The sequence below is a fragment of the Narcine bancroftii genome, chromosome 1, assembly GCF_036971445.1.
Source record: "Narcine bancroftii isolate sNarBan1 chromosome 1, sNarBan1.hap1, whole genome shotgun sequence".
Lineage (NCBI taxonomy): Eukaryota > Metazoa > Chordata > Chondrichthyes > Torpediniformes > Narcinidae > Narcine > Narcine bancroftii.
In genome coordinates, this window is record NC_091469.1 from 214,580,987 (window position 1) to 214,606,633 (window position 25,647).

A 25,647-nucleotide genomic window follows, 5' to 3' on the forward strand; every position below is an offset into this window, starting at 1 on the left:
CAAATATTAATCACAGAACGTAAGCTAAGATAGGAAGCAACACAACATTAAAAAAATCTCCATTCTTGCACACAATAGCTTATTATTTATTTACCTACTTGCCTCAAGCTCCTGAATTAAATGATACCATTTTATGGCAAAATATCTGAATTTACTGCAAGGACATTTTCTATCTCTCATTGAACCAGAAAGATGCACATTAAAAAAAAACAATGTAGCTTTCCATTATGATTGGAACTTTTATTACAAACCTAATTCTTAATTATTTTTGCAGTAATATACAGATATGCATTTTTGATTTCTCTTTTACGAGATCACTCTTATTTAAATTTCTAGAGTTGTCCATAGATTTCAAAACACATTTTGTCTAAATTCTCTCATTGAGTAACATTAAACACCAGAATATCATCTGTTGTATAAAGTGTATATTTAGCGAGAGATTAATTATCACTGTAAATGGTTAATAGGATTAGTTAATTCAATTAATATTTATTATCTTTTTAATTTAATTTAAGACATACTATTGTAATTTGTTTTAACGAAGTACCTGTTTGGGCGCGGCAAGTAAGAGTTACAATACACAGTAAAATCCCTGGTATCTGGCACCTATGGGGATCAGTAGTGCTGGATAAGAGTATTTTCCGGTTGCTTGAGATTGTGCATTGCGTGGATTGGCAAATGCCAATTTTAAATTTCCATATTTTTTACCTATTTATTTTCCGCAACTTTTTTGCCAGTTGCTTGAGGTTGCAGGTTGCTTGTATTCCAGATAACAGGGGTTTGATTGTATATGAAAATAAATGCATTATCATTATTAAAGGAATGAAGCCGAGTCACCTATGTTTAATTTGATTTTCACTTAGGTTCATTTTAGCTTAGTTTGTATTGACAATTGTAATAACTATAGAGATATTCCCAATCAATTACTGCAATTTTAATTGTGATGGTGTTTATAATTTCTACAGAAAATTGTAACAGCATTCAGAAGTCCTATAAAAACATAAGAGAGCCAATTTCTAGAGACTACTTCCTTTAGATAATACTCATGATTTTTTTTCATTTATGATCGAGACCAAGAGGGCAATTAAAGGGAATCTGTTGCAAAATGTCAAAGCATGTTAAGAACAGCTTATTGAAAGGATCCTTTATTTGAAAAAAGTTCTCAGAAAAAAATTATTGCATCAAAGCAGGCATTAATAAAAGCTATTTTAACATGCAATGCATAGAATATTTGAGAGTTAAAATCTAGGAGCATTTTTCATTGCCATTTAAAGTGATCCATGCTGTTGCCATGGATATACCTTGTATATCTTCTCTATTGGGATAGTTGTATACTCATGTCTCAAATACTATTCAGCATTTCAATAAGATAATTACAATTTCATTTACCTTTATTTTTCATAGGTCATTTTTAAAGTGTTATAATTTAGCCCTTAGAAAAGATTATTTTTTTATTAATGTACTTTGAAAATAAGGAAATAATTCTGTGATTAACAATAAAATAACGAAAAAAATCATTACAAGTTATAAAATGTGTGCTTTTTTTAGGTAACAAAAATACATCTGCTAACAAATTAATAATTCAAAGAGCTAAACTATGACAGAAATGCAATCAGCTATGAGTGGCATGGTTCTCATAGCAGTTAGTGCAAAGCTCTTCCAGTGCCAGCGACCTGGGTTTGTACTCGGCACTGTCTGTAAGGAGTTTATATGCTCTCCCTGTTACAACTTCATACTCTAGTTTTCTCCCACCCTTCAAAATGTATGGGAGTTTTAATTAATTTGGATATATGGGTAGAATGGCCTCGAGAGCCAGATAGATCTGTTACCATGTCCCAATTAAATGTAAAAAGAATACATTATAATAATATGTGCAATGCATTGGAATCTGGGACCATGCAACTGTGCCCACTCTTTTACTCAAACATAAACCATGCTATTCCCAAAATGTTGAGTTTCTAATTTCTGATGGTTATTAAGCAAGACAGCAATATCAGACAAGGCACTTTATCATTGAGTGAAAGGGAAGATAATAATGGGAAATCAATCTGAGTTGCTGTTGTTCTCAGTTAAAGAAAGAATGAAAGAATTCACATTTATATAGTGCCTCAGGGCAACTGAAGGCACTTACACAGCCAATAAAATACTCTCTGAAATCTAGTCACCTCTGTAATATAGTGTATACAGCAGCTAATTTGCATTTAGGCCCCATAAATGGCAAAGAAATAATTAGATCATCTGACCTGCATACATGCAGTTCCTGCTTTAAGTTTCTGTACTTGCTATAATTTCAGAGCAGAAGCAAGACAGATCATCAAGATCTTTCTACAACCAAGTAACTCCAAACCATCTGATACTATACCTACCAACAGAGCTGCTCTTTTATGACATGGCTTTGAGCTAACCCCCTAGCCCTCAAGTCACGTGACTGTCTTTTTTGAGAGGCACCCAAGATTTTTTCCATTTAAGTATTTTTATTGAGTTTAACATATAAACTTTCATACAAAATTTTAAGGAAAACACATAACAAGACATCTCATATACATATTAGTTCAAAAAAATGGATGGAACTACATTAGACAGTTCCTTAATCCACATGAGAAACAAGTTATTGAATTAATCTATGATAAACATGTTGAAACCAATATTTTCCAAATTAATCCAAATAAAAATTGATTAAAAAAAACTAAAAACTAATCAAGGTAACCTTTGTAAAAGAAAAGGGAAATTGTGGATCAAATAGCATCCTCCAGAATCGGATGGAGAATCTCCAGAACATTCAAACTTCTTAATTCTTCCAATCATGATAATATTCTAAGAAAGGGCCCCACATCTTTATAAAATTAAACTTTGTATCTTTGATGTTGTATCCAGTTTTCTCCAAGCTGAAATAGAACATTACATCATGTATGAGTAGGCGAAGAGTCATCTTTCCATTTCAATAAAATTGCTCATCTGGCTATCAGCAAGATGATGCATCTGAATGCATGAGATCATGGGATGTCTGACTCAAATTTTTGGGACAAATAAAAGATTGTGGGAGATTAAAGAACATATCAAAGATAGATTGAATAGTGACTGAGTAATGGAGAGTCAAAGATCAAGAGGTTAGAAATTTGAAACTGAATTTGAGAAATACTTCTATCCAGGGATAAAAACAAAAAAAGAAATTAAGTTGAAATAAAAACACAGATAAAGAATGTTTTTTAAAGTTAATTTGTCAAAAAACTGAAATTTCTTTACTATCATAAAATAAATATACAGGTCATTGTATAATTATGTAATAGGAAATCAAGTTCAAGTTCCAGTTCATTGTCACATTTACCAAGATGCAGTGATAGAAATTGTTTGAAATTTCAGCCAGTAAAGCTGGACAAAGTTTAAAAAAATTTTTTTAAAACATTCTAGTGGTGTTGCTAAGACATTGGATATATTTAAAGCAGAGGTTGATAGGTTCTTGATTAATAGGAGTGTCAAAGAAGGCAGGAAAATGGGGGTGAGGAGAAAACGACACTACCCATGATGTGAATGACAGAACAGACTCGATGAGCTGAATGGTCTAACTCTACTCCTCCATCTGCTCTGATGGAAGGCATTTTTGTTGGACTTTTTGGTGACTTTAATATGATTGGTAGAACAATAGAATCTCAGAGTCATAGAGCTTTACAGCATGGAACCAGGCCCTTCGGCCTAGCTTGTTCAGGTAAACCAATTTGCCAAACTGAGCTAATCCCATTTGCCCATATTCCCCCGAACTGTCTCTATCCATGCACCCGTTGAAATCCCTTCTGTGTTAAAATTGTACCCGCCTCTATGTCTTGCTCAGGTTGTTCATTCTATTTATACAACACTTTCTATGTGAAAAAAATGCCCCTCAGTTCCCTTTTAAAGCTTGCCCTCACTTGAAACTGCTGCTCTTTTAGACTCCCCTACCTTGAAGAAAAGACTGTGCCCATTCAGCATCTTAATGCCCCTTGCCATTTTATATATCTCTATAATCTCTGTAAGGTCAAACCTCAGCCTCCTCCAGCCTTTCTTTTTGTTCTCCAGCCACGTAATCATCTTGTGTTCTTTCCCCCCCCCCCCCCCTTTCCTGTTTAATGACATCCTTCCTATAGCAGGGTTAGCAGAATTATCCATAATACTCTAAATATGGCCTTAACTGTTATGGACAGCTGCAACGTAACTTTTACTTTCATTGCTCTGACTGATGAGGAGTGGCGTGTCAAACATCTTCCTCATCGCCCTGTGTTCCTTTTTCACCACTTTTAGGGTACCAGATACCTGTGCTGCCAGCACTTTCCAAGACCATACCATTTGCTTGTCTGTCTTGCTTTCATTTGACATACCAAATTGCATCAGCTTGCACTTACTTGAATTAAACTTCATCTGCCATTCCTCAATCTACTTACCCAGTTGATCAAGATCCCAATGTAGTCATACCTAACTTTCTTCAGTGTCCACTCTACAGTACCATCAATTTTAGCACTTCTCCTAATGCAATGTTTGGGGAGAAATTAAATCTAACATAGCTAGGAGTAGTTGATACCCATTTTGTAAAATTAAGATTGTTATCTGTTCTGTATGAGAATAAAATTGCTTGGCAAATATAGCTGGAAGTGAGATCTGGTTAATATTTTCATGGTTCTTTTTCTTTGGCTTGGCTTCGCGGACGAAGATTTATGGAGGGGGTAAAAAGTCCACGTCAGCTGCAGGCTCGTTTGTGGCTGACCAGTCCGATGCGGGACAGGCAGACACGATTGCAGCGGTTGCAAGGGAAAATTGGTTGGTTGGGGTTGGGTGTTGGGTTTTTCCTCCTTTGCCTTTTGTCAGTGAGGTGGGCTCTGCGGTCTTCTTCAAAGGAGGCTGCTGCCCGCCAAACTGTGTGGCGCCAAGATGCACGGTTTGAGGCGTTATCAGCCCACTGGCGGTGGTCAATGTGGCAGGCACCAAGAGATTTCTTTAGGCAGTCCTTGTACCTTTTCTTTGGTGCACCTCTGTCACGGTGACCAGTGGAGAGCTCGCCATATAATACGATCTTGGGAAGGCGATGGTCCTCCATTCTGGAGACGTGACCCATCCAGCGCAGCTGGATCTTCAGCAGCGTGGACTCGATGCTGTCGACCTCTGCCATCTCGAGTACCTCGACGTTAGGGGTGTGAGCGCTCCAATGGATGTTGAGGATGGAGCGGAGACAACGCTGGTGGAAGCGTTCTAGGAGCCGTAGGTGGTGCCGGTAGAGGACCCATGATTCGGAGCCGAACAGGAGTGTGGGTATGACAACGGCTCTGTATACGCTTATCTTTGTGAGGTTTTTCAGTTGGTTGTTTTTCCAGACTCTTTTGTGTAGTCTTCCAAAGGCGCTATTTGCCTTGGCGAGTCTGTTGTCTATCTCATAAAAATGTTGCAAATTACACAAGATTTATGTAAATGTTATGAGTTGTACTTAATCATATTTAGACATGACAGGTGTGGCTACTCAGTCATAAATGGAAAATATTTGAATAATCTACACTGTAAATGGAGGGAATGTAATCTGTTCATCACATAATCAACTATAGTCCACTACACAATTACACAGGAGATAGAGTTGCTTAAGTCTTAAATAAATCAAAACTGTTGAAAGAATATTGAAGTTCAGCATAGCTTTTGTATGAGTTTTTGTCATTTCTTTTCAAATGCCACGGGAGTAAATAAATAACTGAGAGGACAATCCTTCAGGAGAAATGTTAAATCAAGGTCTGTCCAGTCAATGCTGCAAGAAATCGTGTTGTGCTATTCAAAGAAATACAGAGTATATCTTCCAGTGATACAGCCAACATTTATCATTCACACCAACATCTAAAAACAATGGCACCAAATTGCTCTGCCCTATTACTAACCTTTAGTAATATCCACAACATGCAATCTCTTGGGATGATCATCAATAACCAACCCCACCCACCCACCCCTGCCCCCCCCAACCGCCTCCCAAACACCCGTCTGATTTGATTCTCTGACTAAATGGCAGATTCCCCACTGCTCACGCGACTCGTCCTTGCATATGTTGATATCAACAAAAAATCTAACACTTTTCCTCCATTGCTGATAGTCTGGTTGTTTCCTCATAAGTTTTCAAAAGCATTAATTTACTTCTCTAATGGCAGCGCTATGGCAGACCCTGGAGAGTGGAGAGTCAGCGCTGCTCTGAAGGTTTAAACTGCCTGGTCCTAATACTGGCAGCACTGTACATGCTTTACATGGCCTGTTATAATTTGTAAGTAAAATCCTCCAACTGCAAGGTCTGTGCCAAAATAGTGGCGCCTGTGCTGGCAGCGGCCTTGAAGTGTGGTAGACTTTGAGGGTGCAGCAGACTGGTGCAGGGTAGCCGAAACAGGGAGAACACTCCCCCCTTCCACCCCTGTTGAGAAGGAGAACCAGAAGAGGTGACCCTATAGGATGGTGACCATGGCAGAAGACTAGCAAGTGGTTCAGCGGCTGAGGAATTCACCCAGGCTGTGGGTGACTTCTGGTTGTGGGAACCACACGAGCTGTAGGCTGCTGGACACTGGGTCAAGGGAACTAGATATCAGAGCCAGGATTAGAAAAGGTGCTGAGGGCAAGAAGGGCTCCCCAAGGGTTTCGGGCACTGAAGGCTTCTTGATCGTGTTGGAGGTTTTGATCTGGAGCTCGAGTTGCCAATGAATTGAACAGGAATCTGTGCAGCTACAAAGATTAATTTTCCCCTGCAACCACTGCAACCGTGTCTGCCTGTCCCGCATCGGACTTGTCAGCCACAAACGAGCCTGCAGCTGACGTGGACATTTACCCCCTCCATAAATCTTCGTCCGCGAAGCCAAGCCAAGAATAAGATGCACTGGGCAATACTAATGGCAACTCATTTTCTGCCTTACAGCAAGTTAAAGAACATTAAAAGAAGCTTAAATCATTGATTCCATAGTGATCCAATTGGATTCAGTGTCCATTCCTCAACAGCACACAGTCCTGTTATTAAGCAAAACATAATCAGCATAAGGAAAGAGGTAAAGATGATGTTACCCTTGACCTTTTTAAACTTTATATGTTTTTAATGTTTTTTTCATGGGAGATCTTTATGCACAGAAGTCAGATTGAGCCTGCTATGGAGATAGGGCCAAGAGTCATCCTAGATACAGAACCACAATGAATCAATTAACATTTTTGTGTTAATGTGGTGAGCAAATTTATACACCACCCACAGAAGTGGACAGATGGAGTTAAATCACTTATAGCCACAAAGGAGATTGCAATACCATTTAAGTGACCCTCAAGGAGTACATGGAGATTGTCAGAATGCAAGCCAGAGAACCAATATCATACCCATAAGAAATGGGAGCATAATCAGGACATTCTTACTTACACTCCTGCTAATTAATAAATTATCAACTTCTGCTTTAAAGGGCAGCATGGTTGGTGTAGCAGGTTAGCGTAACACTTTTACAGTGCCAGCGATTAGGACTAGGGTTTGAATCCCACGCTCTCTGTAAGGAGTTTGTATGTTCTCCCCATGTCTGCATTTGGCTCTGGTTTCCTCCCACTGTTCAAAGCATACTGGAGGTGTAGGTTCACTGGATGTAAATTGGGCAGCATGGACTCGAGGGGCAAACTGACCTGTTACCATACTGTATATTCTAAAAGTGAAAAAAAATCTTTATATCGCTTGGTGTCCTCAGCCATCAATAACAATAAATTCCACCATCCTCTGGCTGAAGAAATCTCTCTCATCTCCATTCTGAGGAGATTTAACAGAGGTGTATAAGATCATTAGATGGGATGAACAGCTAGCACCCTTCTCCTGGGGCAACAACAGCAAATACCAGACGATATTTGTTGAAGGTGAGCGGAGGAAAGTTTAGGAGATATGTTAGAGGTTAATTTTTTACACAGAGAGTGTTGGGTGCCTGGAATGCAGTGTGGTGGTTGTGTGGAGGCTGGTCCAATAGGGGCATTAAGAGGCATTTTAGATAGGCATGTGGATATAAGAGAAATTGAGGGTTATGGATGTCAGGTAGGGAAGGATTAGATTGTTGTGGAGTAAGTTTATGTAAGTTGTCACAATATTTTTGGCCAAATAGCCTGTACTGTGCTGCAATATTCTATATTCTACTTACATTAAAGGATAACTCTTCCACTACTGGAAAAATCCAGCCCTTTCAATATATGGTATATTTCAATGAGATCCCAACTATTCCTTCTAAACTCTAGCGAGTACAGACCCAGAAACTCAAAACACGCTAATTGAGCATTATGCATGTTGCTTGCCTCTCTCTTCTGACACTTAGGCTAACTAAGTATTTGCACACCATCCCCCACCAAATTAACTTTATGCAACACAACTTATATGTCCTTCTTCTTTCATTTCATCAAGATCTACAGACTGGCCATTTAACAAAAGAAGAGAATTAAGAGTTTGTGGAGGAAGTTAGTAGATGGCTTATTTGTGCTTCTATTTCTGATGTTCAAGGTGAAATCTTTATGCAGTCAGTGATTTCCATTGTTGAAGTACAATATTGTAAAGGTAAAAAGAATATAGGTGGCATCCCAAAGGAAGCCAAGGTTACACATGAATTTCCAGAGAATGGACAGAGATTTTGATGGGGCAGCATCCAAAGGTGGCTAATGGAAATGGAATTGGTGCCAATACAGGATGACCAGAAAATCTGTTTGCAAACTCTAGAAGCAAGAAGAGAACTTGTAGGTAGGTTCTCACAAAGCCATTGTTTGAGTATGGGTGGATAGAGCAGTACCAGAACATATATGAAAATTTATTATGATAAATTGACCAAATAGAGCAAAGAAAATAATAAATTATAACACTACAAATTACATGATGTAAAATGTTATCATAACATGAGTTATGAAGGTATGATATAAAATATAAACCATTGCATTTTCATAGAACCTCTGTATTATCTCTTTTTTCACCTTAAACCCTTAACTCTCTTTTCCTCACCCATTTGCTCTGTTACTTCCCCTCAACCGAGGGTCAATTCTGTTTGAAATTACATTAATAACTACTTGTATTTCAAAATATTACTTATTCATTAATTCTAAATGATGTAAAACAGAATGCAAAAGGACATGCTATCAATGGAAACATGAAATTGCAGTTACTGGAATCTGAAGCAAAAATAATTGACCTCAGTCCTGATGCATAGTCACAACCAAAAATGCTGGCCATACCTTCACCTCCACCGATGCAACCTGAACCATTGAATTCTTCCACACATTTTTTTTTAATGAAGCTTCCAGCATCTGCAGTCACTCATGTGATCTTTACCTGATATGTGTCATCACTCTAACCATGTCTTGTGCTTCAAGAATCTGATGTGTGATGCATACCATGCCAGAAATATGGGGAAATTTACATTTTTCAAACAATTTTCATGACGTGCCTCAAATTCAGGTACTTTGGTAATTTAATGATCTTAAATATCCAAAATTTAGCAAAATTGGCAGATCCATTCAGCAATTTAACCATAAATCTATTAGATTTAGCATTACAAGTAGAATTATGTGGAACAATTTTGCTTTCCTGAATAATTAACATTGGATTGATCCCTGAATTTTATTTGATTTGGCAACACATTCTTATTTCCTCTTTCACAGGAACATTCATCGACTATGATTAACAGGTTTGTGAGGTTTATACACACAAATTTGGGGTGTTTATGTTAGGTGTTTAGACTTGTGATAAAATATTCTAGTGTGTGGCAAGGCAGCTCTATGAGTACATTATTGTTTTATATATACAGAGTAGATACAAAATTCACTGAGATACATGTTTACAAAATTTAATTATATTATTTTATATGAGGGCTTATGATTATAAATTTAACACCATGCAGAAGGCCAGCTGTCTGATGTTGACTTACAATTTTGACTCTATGGTCTATCACTAATAGCTGCATAAATTGTAGCTTGTACAAGAGCTGTTCATCATGAGACTTCAAATCCTATCATCGTCAGACATATTTTATCCTAATGCTGACATGTGTCCAGAAACAGTTTAATGCACAAATCCACAAGGCTACTTAAAATAGAATGTGAGTGTATGAGTAACCTTTGCTATATATACACAGAGGGCCTTCCTGTTCAAAATAATGAGACACATTCTAGTGGAATTTATTTATCTTCATTTTTATGGAAGATGAACAGTTGCACTCTGTTGATGAAGATCAAATATTAAGGAAAGAAATTGTAGAGGACATGGAAAGGCTGAAAGGGGAGTAGACAAATGATGGAATATCTTAGAAGATATCATTTCACATTCAATTGGTCACAAGTCAATGAACAAAAGTAGTTTTTAATTTATTCTTTTGAGTTTATGTAAAGTTCACTCAGAAAGATGCTATCCATTTACAATTAATTCCCCAATATCTATTGATTATGGAATACTTCTAATAATTGACAATTTTGGTGCATGATTCTATCTTAATTATTGAACGTGTTGCTTATTTTCTATAATTTAGACTGGATGAAAAATTAGTGCTTGGCCAAAGAAACAACAAAAGATTTAGATATTGCTTTGTATTTCCAAACCATTTACAATATTCCAATAAAGTAATATAAATCCTTCCTGATGTGGACTGGTAAGAATACATTAAAGATTTATTTTATTGTTTTTTTTTAATTTTTTATTTTTCACACCATAAATCACATTAACCATGGTACACACTTTTTCCTTTTCACACATATACAGTGCCATTTTCTCCCCCCCACCTCCTTCCATCCCACCCTCCCTACCTCCCCCCCCTCCCGTCCATTTAAGGTATAAAATCTAGGATACATTAAACCAGTCAGACAATGTTGTCATTCAATAAAAATACACCAGAAATTCCACTGAGTCCATTCTTTTCATTTCCTTTTCCTTCCGTTAACTTAGGTAGTGATTGTCCCCGGTAGGTTTTTGCTATTGTGTTTAATGTAAGGCTCCCATATTTGTTCGAATATTTCAATATTATTTCTTAAACTATATGTTATTTTTTTCTAATGGAATACATTTATTCATTTCTATATACCATTGTTGTATTTTCAAATTATCTTCCAATTTCCAGGTAGACATAATACATTTTTTTGCTACGGCTAGAGCTATCTTAACAAATCTTTTTTGTGCATCCTCAAAATCAATTCCAAATTCTTTGTTTTTTATGTTACTTAGGAGGAAGATCTCTGGATTCTTTGGTATATTGTTTTCTGTTATTTTATTTAATATCTGATTTAGATCTTCCCAAAATTTTTCTACTTTCTCACATGTCCAGATTGCATGAATTGTTGTTCCCATTTCTTTTTTACATCGAAAACATCTATCAAATACTGTTGGGTCCCATTTATTTAACTTTTGAGGTGTAATGTATTGCCTGTGTATCCAGTTATATTGTATCATACGTAACCTCGTATTTATTGTATTTCTCATCGTTCCAGAGCATAACTTTTCCCATGTTTCCTTTTTTATCTTTATATTTAAATCTTGTTCCCATTTTTGTTTAGTTTTATCATTTGTTTCCTCATTCTCCTTTTCTTGCAGTTTAATATACATATTTGTTATAAATCTTTTGATTATCATTGTATCTGTAATCACATATTCAAAGTTACTTCCCTCTGGCAAACTCAAACTGCTTCCTAATTTATCCTTCAAGTAGGATCTCAATTGGTAATATGCCAGCGCTGTATCTTGAGTTATATTGTATTTATTTTCATTTGTTCAAAGGATAAGAATCTATTTCCTGAAAAACAATTTTCTATTCTTTTAATCCCTTTTTTCTCCCATTCTCTAAAGGAAAGGTTATCTATTGTAAAAGGGAGTAACTTGTTTTGCGTCTATATTAGTTTTGGTAATTGATAATTTGTTTTATTTCTTTCTACATGAATCTTCTTTCAAATATTGAGTAGATGATGTAATACTGGAAAACTTCTATGTTGTACCAATTTTTCATCCCATTTATATAATATGTGTTCAGGTATCTTTTCCCCTATTTTATCTAATTCTAATCTAGTCCAATCTGGCTTTTCCCTTGTTTGATAAAAATCTGATAGGTATCTTAATTGTGCGGCTCTATAATAATTTTTTAAAGTTTGGCAGTTGTAAGCCTCCTTGTTTATACCATTCTGTTAATTTATCTAGTGCTATCCTCGGTTTCCCCCCTTTCCATAAAAATTTCCTTATTATTTTCTTTAACTCCTTGAAGAATTTCTCTGTCAGTTGTATTGGCAATGCCTGAAATAGGTATAATATCCTTGGAAAAATGTTCATTTTAATACAGTTTACCCTTCCTATTAGTGTTAGTGGTAAATCTTTCCAATGCTCTAAATCGTCCTGTAATTTTTTCATTAGTGGATAATAATTGAGTTTATATAGTTGGCCGAGATTTTTGTTTATTTGTACACCTAGGTATCTTATTGCTTGCATTTGCCATCTAAATGGTGATTCCTTCTTAAATTTTGAGAAATCCGCATTATTCGTAGGCATTGCTTCACTTTTATTTACGTTTATCTTGTAACCCGACACTTTTCCATACTCCTTCAATTTCTTATATAATTCTTTTATTGATAGTTCTGGTTCTGTTAAGTATACTATAACATCATCCGCAAATAAACTGATTTTATATTCCTTGTCTTTTATTTTTATCCCTTTTATATTATTTTCTGTTCTTATCAATTCTGCTAGTGGTTCTATAGCTAACGCAAACAATAAAGGTGATAATGGGCATCCCTGCCGTGTTGACCTGCTTAAGTTAAATTGCTTTGATACATGTCCATTTACTGTCACTTTCGCTAATGGTCCCTTATATAATGCTTTACTCCAATTAATATACTTCTCCGGTAAACTGAATTTTTGCAATACTTTGAACAAATAATTCCATTCTACTCTGTCAAAGGCCTTCTCTGCGTCTAAAGCAACTGCTACTGTTGGTGCTTTATTCCCTTCTACTGCATGAATTAAGTTAATAAATTTACAAATATTGTCTGTTGTGCATCTTTTTTTGATAAATCCAGTTTGATCTAGATTTACCATTTTCGGTACATACTCTGCTAATCTGTTTGCTAATAGTTTAGCTATTATCTTATAATCTGTGTTAAGTAAAGATATTGGTCTATATGACGCTGGTGTGAGTGGATCTTTCCCTTGCTTTAGTATTTAGTATTTAGCCCACCTCACTGACAAAAGGCAAAGGAGGAAAAACCCAACACCCAACCCCAACCAACCAATTTTCCCTTGCAACCGCTGCAATCGTGTCTGCCTGTCCCGCATCGGACTTGTCAGCCACAAACGAGCCTGCAGCTGACGTGGACTTTTTACCCCCTCCATAAATCTTCATCCGCGAAGCCAAGCCAAAGAAGAATTATTGCTGTTTTACATGAATCTGGTAAGCTTTGTGTTTTATCAATCTGGTTGATTACTTCCAGGAGGGGCGGAATTAATAAGTCTTTAAATGTTTTTTAGAATTCTATTGGGAATCCATCCTCTCCTGGTGTCTTATTATTTGGTAATTTTTTTTTAAATTATCTCTTGTATTTCTACTATTCCAAATGGCTCTGTTAATTTATTTTGTTCCTCTATTTGTAGTTTTGGTAGTTCAATTTTAGTTAGAAATTCATCTATTTTCCCTTCTTTCCCTTCGTTTTCAGTTCGATATAATTGTTCATAGAATTCTCTAAAGTTTTCCTTAATTTCTTTTGGATTATATGAAATTTGTTTGTCTTTTTTCCTTGATGCCAATACCATTTTCTTAGCTTGTTCTGTCTTAAGCTGCAATGCTAGGATTTTGTGCGTTTTTTCACCTAGTTCATAATATTTCTGTTTTGTCTTCATTATATTCTTCTCCACCTTATATGTTTGTAGTGTTTCATATTTTATTTTTTTATCCGCCAATTCTCTTCTTTTAGTTGTATCTTCCTTCACTGCTAATTCTTTTTCTATATTTACTATTTCCCTTTCCAACTGCTCTGTTTCCTGATTATAGTCCTTCTTCATCTTGGTTACATAACTTATTATTTGCCCTCTAATGAATGCTTTCATTGCATCCCATAGTATAAACTTATCTTTCACTGATTTCATATTTATTTCAAAATACATTTTAATTTGTTTTTCAATAAATTCTCTAAAATCCTGCCTTTTAAGTAACATGGGGTTTAATCTCCATCTATACATTCTTGGATGGAATGTATAGATTCCATCAATACAGCTTTGTTGGGACCAAGGTAAACTGCCTCAGGATCTTCGTGATGCCACCATCATCACCCTGTACAAAAACAAAGGCGAGAAATCAGACTGCTCAAACTACAGGGGAATCACGTTGCTCTCCATTGCAGGCAAAATCTTCGCTAGGATTCTACTAAATAGAATAATACCTAGTGTCGCTGAGAATATTCTCCCAGAATCACAGTGCGGCTTTCGCGCTAACAGAGGAACCACTGACATGGTCTTTGCCCTCAGACAGCTCCAAGAAAAGTGTAGAGAACAAAACAAAGGACTCTACATCACCTTTGTTGACCTCACCAAAGCCTTCGACACCGTGAGCAGGAAAGGGCTTTGGCAAATACTAGAGCGCATCGGATGTCCCCCAAAGTTCCTCAACATGATTATCCAACTGCACGAAAACCAACAAGGTCGGGTCAGATACAGCAATGAGCTCTCTGAACCCTTCTCCATTAACAATGGCGTGAAGCAAGGCTGTGTTCTCGCACCAACCCTCTTTTCAATCTTCTTCAGCATGATGCTGAACCAAGCCATGAAAGACCCCAACAATGAAGACGCTGTTTACATCCGGTACCGCACGGATGGCAGTCTCTTCAATCTGAGGCGCCTGCAAGCTCACACCAAGACACAAGAGAAACTTGTCCGTGAACTACTCTTTGCAGATGATGCCGCTTTAGTTGCCCATTCAGAGCCAGCTCTTCAGCGCTTGACGTCCTGCTTTGCGGAAACTGCCAAAATGTTTGGCCTGGAAGTCAGCCTGAAGAAAACTGAGGTCCTCCATCAGCCAGCTCCCCACCATGACTACCAGCCCCCCCACATCTCCATCGGGCACACAAAACTCAAAACGGTCAACCAGTTTACCTATCTCGGCTGCACCATTTCATCAGATGCAAGGATCGACAATGAGATAGACAACAGACTCGCCAAGGCAAATAGCGCCTTTGGAAGACTACACAAAAGAGTCTGGAAAAACAACCAACTGAAAAACCTCACAAAGATAAGCGTATACAGAGCCGTTGTCATACCCACACTCCTGTTCGGCTCCGAATCATGGGTCCTCTACCGGCACCACCTACGGCTCCTAGAACGCTTCCACCAGCGTTGTCTCCGCTCCATCCTCAACATCCATTGGAGCGCTCACACCCCTAACGTCGAGGTACTCGAGATGGCAGAGGTCGACAGCATCGAGTCCACGCTGCTGAAGATCCAGCTGCGCTGGATGGGTCACGTCTCCAGAATGGAGGACCATCGCCTTCCCAAGATCGTATTATATGGCGAGCTCTCCACTGGCCACCGTGACAGAGGTGCACCAAAGAAAAGGTACAAGGACTGCCTAAAGAAATCTCTTGGTGCCTGCCACATTGACCACCGCCAGTGGGCTGATAACGCCTCAAACCGTGCATCTTGGCGCCTCACAGTTTGGCGGGCAGCAGCCTCCTTTGAAGAAGACCGCAGAGCCCACCTCACTGACAAAAGGCAAAGGAGGAAAAACCCAACACCCAACCCCAACCAACCAATTTTCCCTTGCAACCGCTGCAATCGTGTCTGCCTGTCCCGCATCGGACTGGTCAGCCACAAACGAGCCTGCAGCTGACGTGGACTTTTTACCCCCTCCATAAATCTTCGTCCGCGAAGCCAAGCCAAAGAAGATACATTCTTGGAGGGATGTCCTCTAACTTTACTGTCAATATTAAGGGTGAATGGTCCGATAGTATTCTAGCTTTATATTCTGTTTTTCTTACTCTATCTTGCATACGAGCTGATAACAAAAATAGGTCTATTCTTGAGTATGTTTTATGTCTAGCCGAGTAATATGAATATTCCTTTTCCTTTGGGTGTTGTTTCCTCCATATATCCAAAAGTTGCATTTCTTCCATCGATTTAATTATAAATTTGGTTACTTTGTTCTTTCTGTTAATTTTTTTCCCAGTTTTGTCCATATTTGAATCCAAATTCAGGTTGAAATCCCCTCCTATTAATATGTTCCCTTGCGTATCTGCTATCTTCAAAAAGATATCTTGCATAAACTTTTGATCTTCTTCGTTAGGTGAATATACATTGAGTAGATTCCAAAACTCCGAATATATCTGACATTTTATCATTACATATCTCCCTGCTGGATCTATTATTTCCTCTTCTATTTTAAATGGCACATTTTTACTAATTAATATAGCTACTCCTCTTGCTTTTGAATTATACGATGCTGCTGTTACGTGTCCTACCCAATCTCTCTTTAATTTCTTGTGCTCCAATTCAGTTAAATGTGTTTCTTGCACAAATGCTATATCAATTTTTTCTTTTTTCAGTAAATTTAGCAGTTTCTCCCTTTTAATTTGGTTATGTATTCCATTAATATTTAATGTCATATAGTTCAACGTAGCCATTTTATACTTTGTTTATCTTCCCTTTCCGTTTCTCCATCATTACCTTTCCTTCTTATCCATTTCTGTTTTCTTGTTTTGAACCCTTTATAAGACAACATTCCCAAAACATCAAACATTTTCCTTATTCTCCTATTTAAAACTTCTTTAGCCCCAATCTCCCCTTCCCCTCCTGAGTTGTCCTTTATCCCTTGTCGGACAACCACATCTCCCCTCTCCATTTGGATTTGCGAATTCACTCGCAAGCGTCAGCTGATTTTGCAGTGACCATAACTCCTCCCCACCCAGCCCCCCCAGAAAAGATTTCACTTTTCATATGTAACAAAGGTCACTCTTTTAATTCCCTCCTTATTCCCTCTATTCCATTTCCTTCCCTTATTAATTCTTGTCTATACTATCTATATTTTCCTCTAAATACGGATACATTCATGTATGCACATTATACATATACACACATATACCTCTTTACCCACATACATATAAATCATGGTCATTTTTACTCTTATTACATGTCTTCATCTCTCTGTTTGTTTTGTAGTTGTTCTGCAAATTTCCTTGCTTCCTCTGGATCCGAGAATAGTTTTTTTCCATAAGATCGTTTTCGATGTATTGAACTCCTTCCTCTTCTTCAGGATTTCAAAACTTATGTGTCTTTTTAGTTCGCAGTCTTTTGTACTATCGTTACACGTCTTCATCTCTCAGTCTATTTTGTAATTGTTCTGCAAATTTTCGTGCTTCCTCTGGATCCGAGAATAGTCTGTTTTGCTGTCCTGGAATAAATATTTTCAATACCGCTGGATGCTTTAGTATAAATTTATACCCTTTCTTCCATAAAATCGCCTTTGCTGTATTGAATTCCTTTCTCTTCTTCAGGAGTTCAAAACTTATATCTGGATAAATGAAGATTTTTTGCCCTTTGTACTCCAGTGGCTTGTTGCCCTCTCTTACTTTTTCCATTGTTTTCTCCAGTAACTTTTCTCTTGTAGTATATCTTAGGAATTTTACTAAAATAGATCTTGGCTTTTGTTGTGGTTGTGGTTTAAAGGCCACTGCTCTATGTGCCCTTTCTATTTCCATTTCTTGCTGTAGTTCTGGACATCCTAGGATCCTAGGGATCCAATCTTTTATAAACTCTCTCATATTCTTGCCTTCTTCATCTTCCTTAAAGCCCACTATCTTTATGTTATTTCTTCTGTTATAATTTTCCATTATATCTATTTTCTGAGCTAACAGTTCTTGTGTCTCTATAACTTTTTTATTAGATTCCTCTAATTTCTTTTTTAAGTCCTCTACCTCCATTTCTACTGCTGCTTCTCGTTCTTCCACCTTGTCCATTGTTTTTCCCATTTCTGATAAAGTCATATCTATTTTATTCATTTTCTCTTCTGTATTGTTTATTCTTCTTCTTAAATCATTAAATTCTTGCGCTTGCCATTCTTTAAATGACTCCATGTATTCTTTAATAAGAGAAAGTATATCCTTTGTCTTGCCTTTCCCTTCTTCTTCCATTTCACTGTACTCTTCCTCTTCCTCTTCTTCTTCCTCTGGGTTGGCCATCTGTTGTTTCTTTGTTGTCCTTTTCTTCTCTTCTTTCTTGTTTTCGTTGTCTTCTATGTTCTCCTCTTGCTGCAGCTGTTCTGCAGCTGTCATTGCCGGCTGTGGAGTCCACTTTCTACCGACCTGAGGGAGCGGGCTTCTCTCTCCACCACGGGCCTCTTCGAACAGGTAAGGCCTTCTCCTTCTTCTTCCGTTGTCTTCTCTTCCTCTCTTCTTACCGTTGGTTTCGATTTTTCTTTTTTCGTCACCATCTTCTTTCCACCTTTATACTCATTTTACTTTAATTTTTATTTTTGTGCCTTTGTGTTTTCCTTTGTTTTTTCCGACTTTTCTGGAGAGGGCTGGAGTTCACCGTCCGGCCACTACTCCATCACATGACTCCTCCCCATTAAAGATTTATTAAGGGCATACCCGCATTAAGGTTGGTAGTTTAGAGAAGAGGCTATGGTAGCTTGTGTTATTTTAGTATCAATGTTTAGGGAGATATTTGATGGAGATAATTAAAATTAATTAAGTTATTTGCCAAAGCTAATTATTAAAAATATTTCCATCGGCAAAGAAATTTAAAAAGTGAAGGCATTATTGGAACATTACTGGAAGAATGATCGTAGATTATAAGGGAAAATTTTCACACTGATTGCAGTTGGAGTTGCAGTAGTGGGATATAACCCATAATATATTACTGATATTTATCTAGTTTTATTAATGAGCTATGAATATTTTCTTTAGATTATTTTTGTGTTAACTTTGATAGCTCATATTAGATATAATTTTCTTGGATTTATTTTAAAAGTTGCAATAATTGCAACTATTTGAAAAGAAATTCAGATTTTGTTTAATCTAGTTCAGTGGTTGTCAACCTTTTTCTTTCCACTCACATACCACGTTAGGTAATCCCTGTGCCATCGGTGGTCTATGATTAGTAAGAGATTGCTTAAGGTGGTATGTGAGTGGGAAGGGAAGGTTGAGAATCACTTCTCTAGACCCAGTTGTTACTGAAATATTTTGCTTGAGAAAAATTGTCACTGGCCCATATCCTTTGGAGTTATGAAACTGTGCACAAAACGAGTCAATAAGGTACGATTTAAACAGTGGTTTTCAAACTTTTTCTTTCCACCCACATACCACCTTAAGCAATCCCTTAATAATACCAGAGAACCTATGGCATAGGGATTACTTAAAGTGGCATGCTAATGGAAAGGAAAAGGTTAAGAATCACTGATCTAGTTGGTATCATATTAAACATACAGCTTGAGCCGATCCACCCAATTACACCCAATTAACCTACATCCCTGGAATGCTTCGAAAGGTGGGAGTAAACTAGAGCCTGTAAGGAAAACCATGCATATACGGGGAGAGTGTACAAGGTCCTTACAGACAGCAGGGGATTCCAAACCCATTCCTGATCACTGGTGCTGTAAAGGCATTGTGTTAACTGCTACACCAACTGTACCACCCAATTCTGTAAAGCAGAAATACCTGGTAGAATGAGTGAGGAACTATCGATGGGTATTAGAACTATAGAACCATGGAACCAGAGAGCACTACAGCGCAGAAACAGGGCCCTTCAGCCCTTCTAGTCTGTGTCAAACCATTTATTTTGCCTAGTCCCACTGACCTGCACCCAGTTTATAGCCCTCCATACCTCTCCCATCCACGTACCTGTCCAAATTCCTCTTAAATATTAAAATTGAGCCTGCATTTACTACTTTAGTTGGCAGCTCATTCCTCATTCCTACCACTCTCCGCGTGAATAAGTTCCTACTCATGCTTCCCCTAATTTTTTCCCCTTTCACTCTTAATTCATGTTGTATCTCAACTACCCTCAGTGGAAAAAGCCTATCTATATTTACTCTGTCTATCCCCCTATAATTTTAAATACCTCTGACACTCCAGGGACTAAAGTCTTAGCCTGTTTAACCTTTCCCTGTAACTCAATTCCTGAAGTCCGGGCAACATCCTAGTAAATCTTCTCTGCACTATTTCTATTTTATTAATATTTTTCCTGTAGTTAAGTGAACAAAAATGTACACAATACTCCAAATTTGTTATTTCCAATGTCTTATACTATTTCACCATAATGTCCCAACTCCTGTACTCAATACTTTGATTTAAGGCCAATATGCCAAACCCTCTCTATAGAACTCTGTCCACCTGTGAAGCCACTTTCAGGGAATTATGTATCTGTATTCCCAGATCCCTGTTTTACCACACTCCATAGTGCCCTACCATTTATCGTGTATTTCCTTTCTTGGTTTGTCCTACCGAAATGCAACCCCTCACACTTGTCTGCCATTTTTCAACCCATTTAACAACTGGTCCAAATCCTGCTGCAAGCTTTGAAAAACCTTCTTTGATTTTTCCTCCTCCAATCTTAGTGTCATCTACAAAGTTGCTGATCCAATTTACCACATTATCATTCAGATCATTGATATAGATGACAAACAACAATGGTTCCTGAGGCACACCACTAGTCACAGACCTCCAGTCTGAGAAGCAATCATCCACCATTACTCTCTGACTTCTCCCATCTAACCACTGTTGAATCCAGTTCACGATTTCACCATGACTACCTAACATTTGAATCTTGCTGACTCATCTCCCATGCGGGACCTTGTCAAAGGCTATAAAATACAGATTTTGCAAGGAGTCTTTGAAGATGTTGTTGACATCCTTTGAGTGTCTCCTTAAAAACATATGTCTCTTTCTCTCTTTGTGTTTTAAGATAAAGTTCAGTTTTGATTTTGTTTTGTTCTGTGAAGATGGAGGGTCTTGGAATAGACTAAAAAATTTTAATGACCATTTTAAGTATCAATTAGTCATATCACAAAGTTGTAATAATGTAGTAACCCATATAAGGTTTAATAAACTTTGGAAAACTCAAATCAACTTTTGTACAGATCTTTTTTGAATGAGCCATTAACAACATTATTTGATCCTCCAAGTGACTATAAAGGAAGATAGTCATGACAAAGGCCTTACTAAGTCCATGTAGACAACATCTGCAGCCTTTCTTTCATCAACTTTCCTGATAATCTCCTCGAAAGACTCTACAAGATTGGTTGAACATGACCTACCATGCAAAAATCCATGTTGACTATCCCTAATCAGTTCTTGCCTTTCCAAATAATTGTATTTCCAATCTCTTAGAACACCCAATAATTTACCTACTACTGACATTAGGTTCCTCAGCCTATAATTTCCAGGGTTACTTTTGGAACCTTTTTTAAATAACGGAACAACATGAGGTACCCTCCAATCCTCCAGCTCCACACAAGTGGCTAAGGACATTTTAAATATTCTGCCAGATCCCCTGCAATTTCTACATTAGCCTCCCTCAAGATCTGAGAGAATATCTTGTCAGGCCCTGAAGATTTATCCACCCTTTATGACAGCAACCACTTTCTCCTCTTTAATCTGTATAGGTTCCATGACCTCACTACTTGTTTTCCTTACTTTCCACAACTCTGTCCATTTCCTGAGTGAATATTGATTAACAAAAAAACAATTAAGATCTCTGAAATCCCTTTTGGCTCCATACAAAGCCAACCTCTCAGATCTTCAAGGGGACCAATTTTATCTCACATTATCCTTTTGCTCTTAATATACCTGAAGAAGCCCTTAGGATTAGGTCAGCACAACTTAGAGGGCCATAACATTGTCTGTCAAAGTAACCTCAAGTCTTCTTTTAGCTTTCCTGATTTCTTTCTTGAGGTTTTCTTGCATTTTTATATTCCTCAAATACATCATTTGCTCCATGTTGCATATACCTGCTCTACATTTCTCTTCTTCCAAACCAAAATCCCAACATCCCTTGAAAACCAAGGTTCCCTATGCCTGCTAACCTTGCCTTTAATCCTGACAGAAACATATAAACTCTGCAGTCTCAAAATTACACCTTTGAAGGTCCTCCACTTACCTCGCACATCCTTGTCCGAAAAGAATTTATCTCAATCCACACATTCTAGATGTTTTCTCGTTTCCTCAAAATTAGTCCTTCTCCAATTTAGAATCTGAACCCAAGGCCCAGACCTATCCTTCTCCTTAATTATTGAAACTAATGGCCTTATGATCACTGGACCCAAAATGTTCCCCTACACATGCTTCTGTCACCTGTCCTATCTCATTCCCGAAAAGGAGATCCAGTACTGCACTCTCTCTTGCTGGTACTTTGATATATTGATTTAGAAAACTTTCCTGAATGCATTTGACAAACTCCAAGCCATCTGGTCCTTTTACAGTATGGGAGTCCCAGTCAATATGTGGAAAGTTAAAATCTCCTACCATCACAAACTTAAGTTTCCTGCAACTGCCTCTGCAGATTTGCTCCTCCAATTCTCATTGACTATTGGGTGGTCTATAATACCATGAGCGTGGGTCATACCTTTCCCATTCTTCAGCTCCACTCATGTAGCCTCAGTAGACGAGCCCTCTGGTCTGTTGTGCCTGAGCACAGCTGTGAGATTTTCCCTGATGAACAATACCATTTCTCCAACTTTCATTCCACCCTCCAACCACCCCATTCTATCATGTCTAAAGCAATGGAAGCCCAGATCATTGATCTGTCAGTCCTGTCCCTCATACTGATGGCTACATTGTCATAATTCCACGTGCCAATCCATGCTCCAAGCTTGTCTGGCTTTCCTACAATATTCTTTGCATTGAAATACTTGCACCTGAGAATATTTCCACCACGTACAACTCCTTGACTTCTAATGGTGCATGCAATCTATCAATTTTTCCCTCCCCTACTCCTCTATCTGCTCTGGCACTCTGGTTCCCCTCCCCCTGCAGATCTGGTTTAAACCCACCAGAGCAGCACTAGCAAACCTTCCTGCAAGGATATTAGTCCCCTTCCAGTTCAGTTGCAAACTGTCCTGTTGGACAGGTCCCACCTTCCCTGGAAGAGAGCCCAATGATCCAGAAACCTGAAGCCCTCCCTCCTCCATCTTGTCTTTAGCCACATGTTAAACTGCATTATCCTCCTATTTCTAACTTCACTAGTACATGGCATGGGTAGCAATCCTGAGATCACTACCCTGGAGGTCCTGTCCTTCAACCTAGCTCCTAATTCCCTGAATTCTCCTTGCAAGGCCTTGTTACCCTTCCTACCCACATCATTGGTCCCTACATAGACCATGACATCTGACTGCTCTCCCTCCCTCCTGAGAATGTCATGAACTCGATCTGAGATATCTCAGACCCTGACACCAGGGAGGCAAGATACCATCCAGGATAATTGATCCCTTCCATAGAACCTCTTCTCCGTTCTTCCTACACAATACTCCAAATTTGTAATTTCTATTGTCTTATACCATTTTACCATAGCATCCTAACGTAATCTTTACAGCTCACATCCTCTCCTCTCTTCCCTTTATAGCCATAGGACCAGACTTTGTGTAAGAGACCTGGTCACTGTAGCTTATCCCTAGTAGGTCATCATCCCCAAAAGTATCCAAAATGTTATATTTGTTATTGAGGGGAATGGTGACAGGGGTGCCTTGCATTGTCTGCCTGTTCCCTTTCCCTCATCCGACTGTTACCCATCTATGCTCCTCCTGCCTCCTAGGTGTGATAATGTCCCTGTAACTTCTGTCTATCACCCCCTCTGCCTCCTAAATGACCTGGAATTCATCCAACTCCAGCTCCCGTCCCTTAACTCGGTTTGGCAGGAGCTGCAGCTGGATGCACTTCTCACAGATGAAGTAATCAGGGATTCTGCTGGTTCCCATGAAAACCCACATTCTGCAAGAGGAGCATTCCCCTGCCTTGGCTGCCATTCCCACTGTTTATGACTGGAGGTACAAAATATATGATATCTAAAACCTCCCCTTACCTGTGCCTACCTGCTGAATCCTTTTTGTTCCTTGAATAGTGTGGTCCTTTCTTACTTCAACTTCTACTATCCCTCACCTCTTATCTGTTCTCACCGAAGCCTGTTGAGCAACAGCCTTACCACTCTGACTCAGACCACTCTGACGATGACTGTTCCTTTTCTCATAACAAAACCTGGAGAAAGATGAAAAAAGCTGCAGTGAACCTTGGGACATGCTCCAGATTACTCATAGACCATACCCAATAATTCTGTTTGTGGCAAAGATGAGATTTGCTTTGTAAAGTCATTACCAATATGAATAATCAACCATGAATTTCAGTCAATTGTTTACAGGGACACACACATTTAAATGAATTTTTTACTCAATTTTGTATTGCATAATGAAAGCAAATATGCTTGGTGATGCAGTTACAAGTGTTTAAACCGTAACCTTATGCCACAGAAATTTATGTTCCTGCATTACCACAAATATTTAATCTTCAAACAATATGTATGTTGATCATGTTTACATTTTAGCAGTGATCAGAATAGATCAGAGATAACCACATTTATTTGTTTGATCTCTTTGCTCAGTCATGTGGCCAAATAATTGTGATAAAATGTAAGATAATATTTTTAGGTAAAATAATTTGGGATGCCATGATGTTCTTTATCCAGGTCGTTTAAAATATGTGAATAATTTTGATGAAATTACAGATATGCAATTTTAAAAAATCAACCTAATGTTAAATGTTGCTTTTTCATGTCAAAATAAACCATAAGCATGGTAAAATCATAAGTATTTTCATGATCACCATTACTATGTGCCATTGGAAAGTAAATTTCAGTAGACAAAAAGACGCGAAAGCACAAGCATTCAACTGAAAATTCAATCCTTCACAGTACAGAGCACCTACGAAGTCTTTTAAATGACCCCTTTTATCATGGTGCCATTTGTACTTCTATGAATACGAGACATGTTACAGAAATTAGATGCAAGTATACAACTGGTTAAGTAATATGTTAGTTGAGACTGCTCTGCTCTTGTTGTTATGACAGGTGAATAAAAACATGTTGTGACATGGCTAAAATTCATAATGTCACCACATGGCAACAAAAGGTGCCTGCCTGTTTTCTGCTCATACCTTGATGAAGGGTTCAGCACCGAATAATTGGTTATATCCCTTTGTTTCTTGCTGAGGTTTAGCATTGCAGCATGTCCTGTTGAAGATCTCCAACCTTTTGGTGTATTTCAAGGCAAACAATCCAATGTTATATTTTATTCTTTACACCACCGACCTACTGCAGGGGGCAACCAGTCAATCAGTCGGTCTGAATGCATCAGTCCCCACCCGATCGGGTGTCAATCACCCTCCGGGATATAAGCCTGAACCAGACTCCTGAGGCCTCACTCAGTGTTGTTGCAGCCACAGCCAGCCTGGCTCTGTGGAAGTCTTTGTGGATTAAAGCCTGTTGTACAGTCTTTATCTTTGTGTGTGTCTGATTCTGGCTAACAATGCACCACAACATCGCAGGTTACTTTTAAAGGATCTGTCATTTTTTTTGAGACATACTTCTCATGAATGATTTTATACTGAAAATCATGCAAATGAATATTAAATCTTAATTATTTTTGTCACCTTTATTGACATTTCACCTCATTTTCCTCTTCCTCC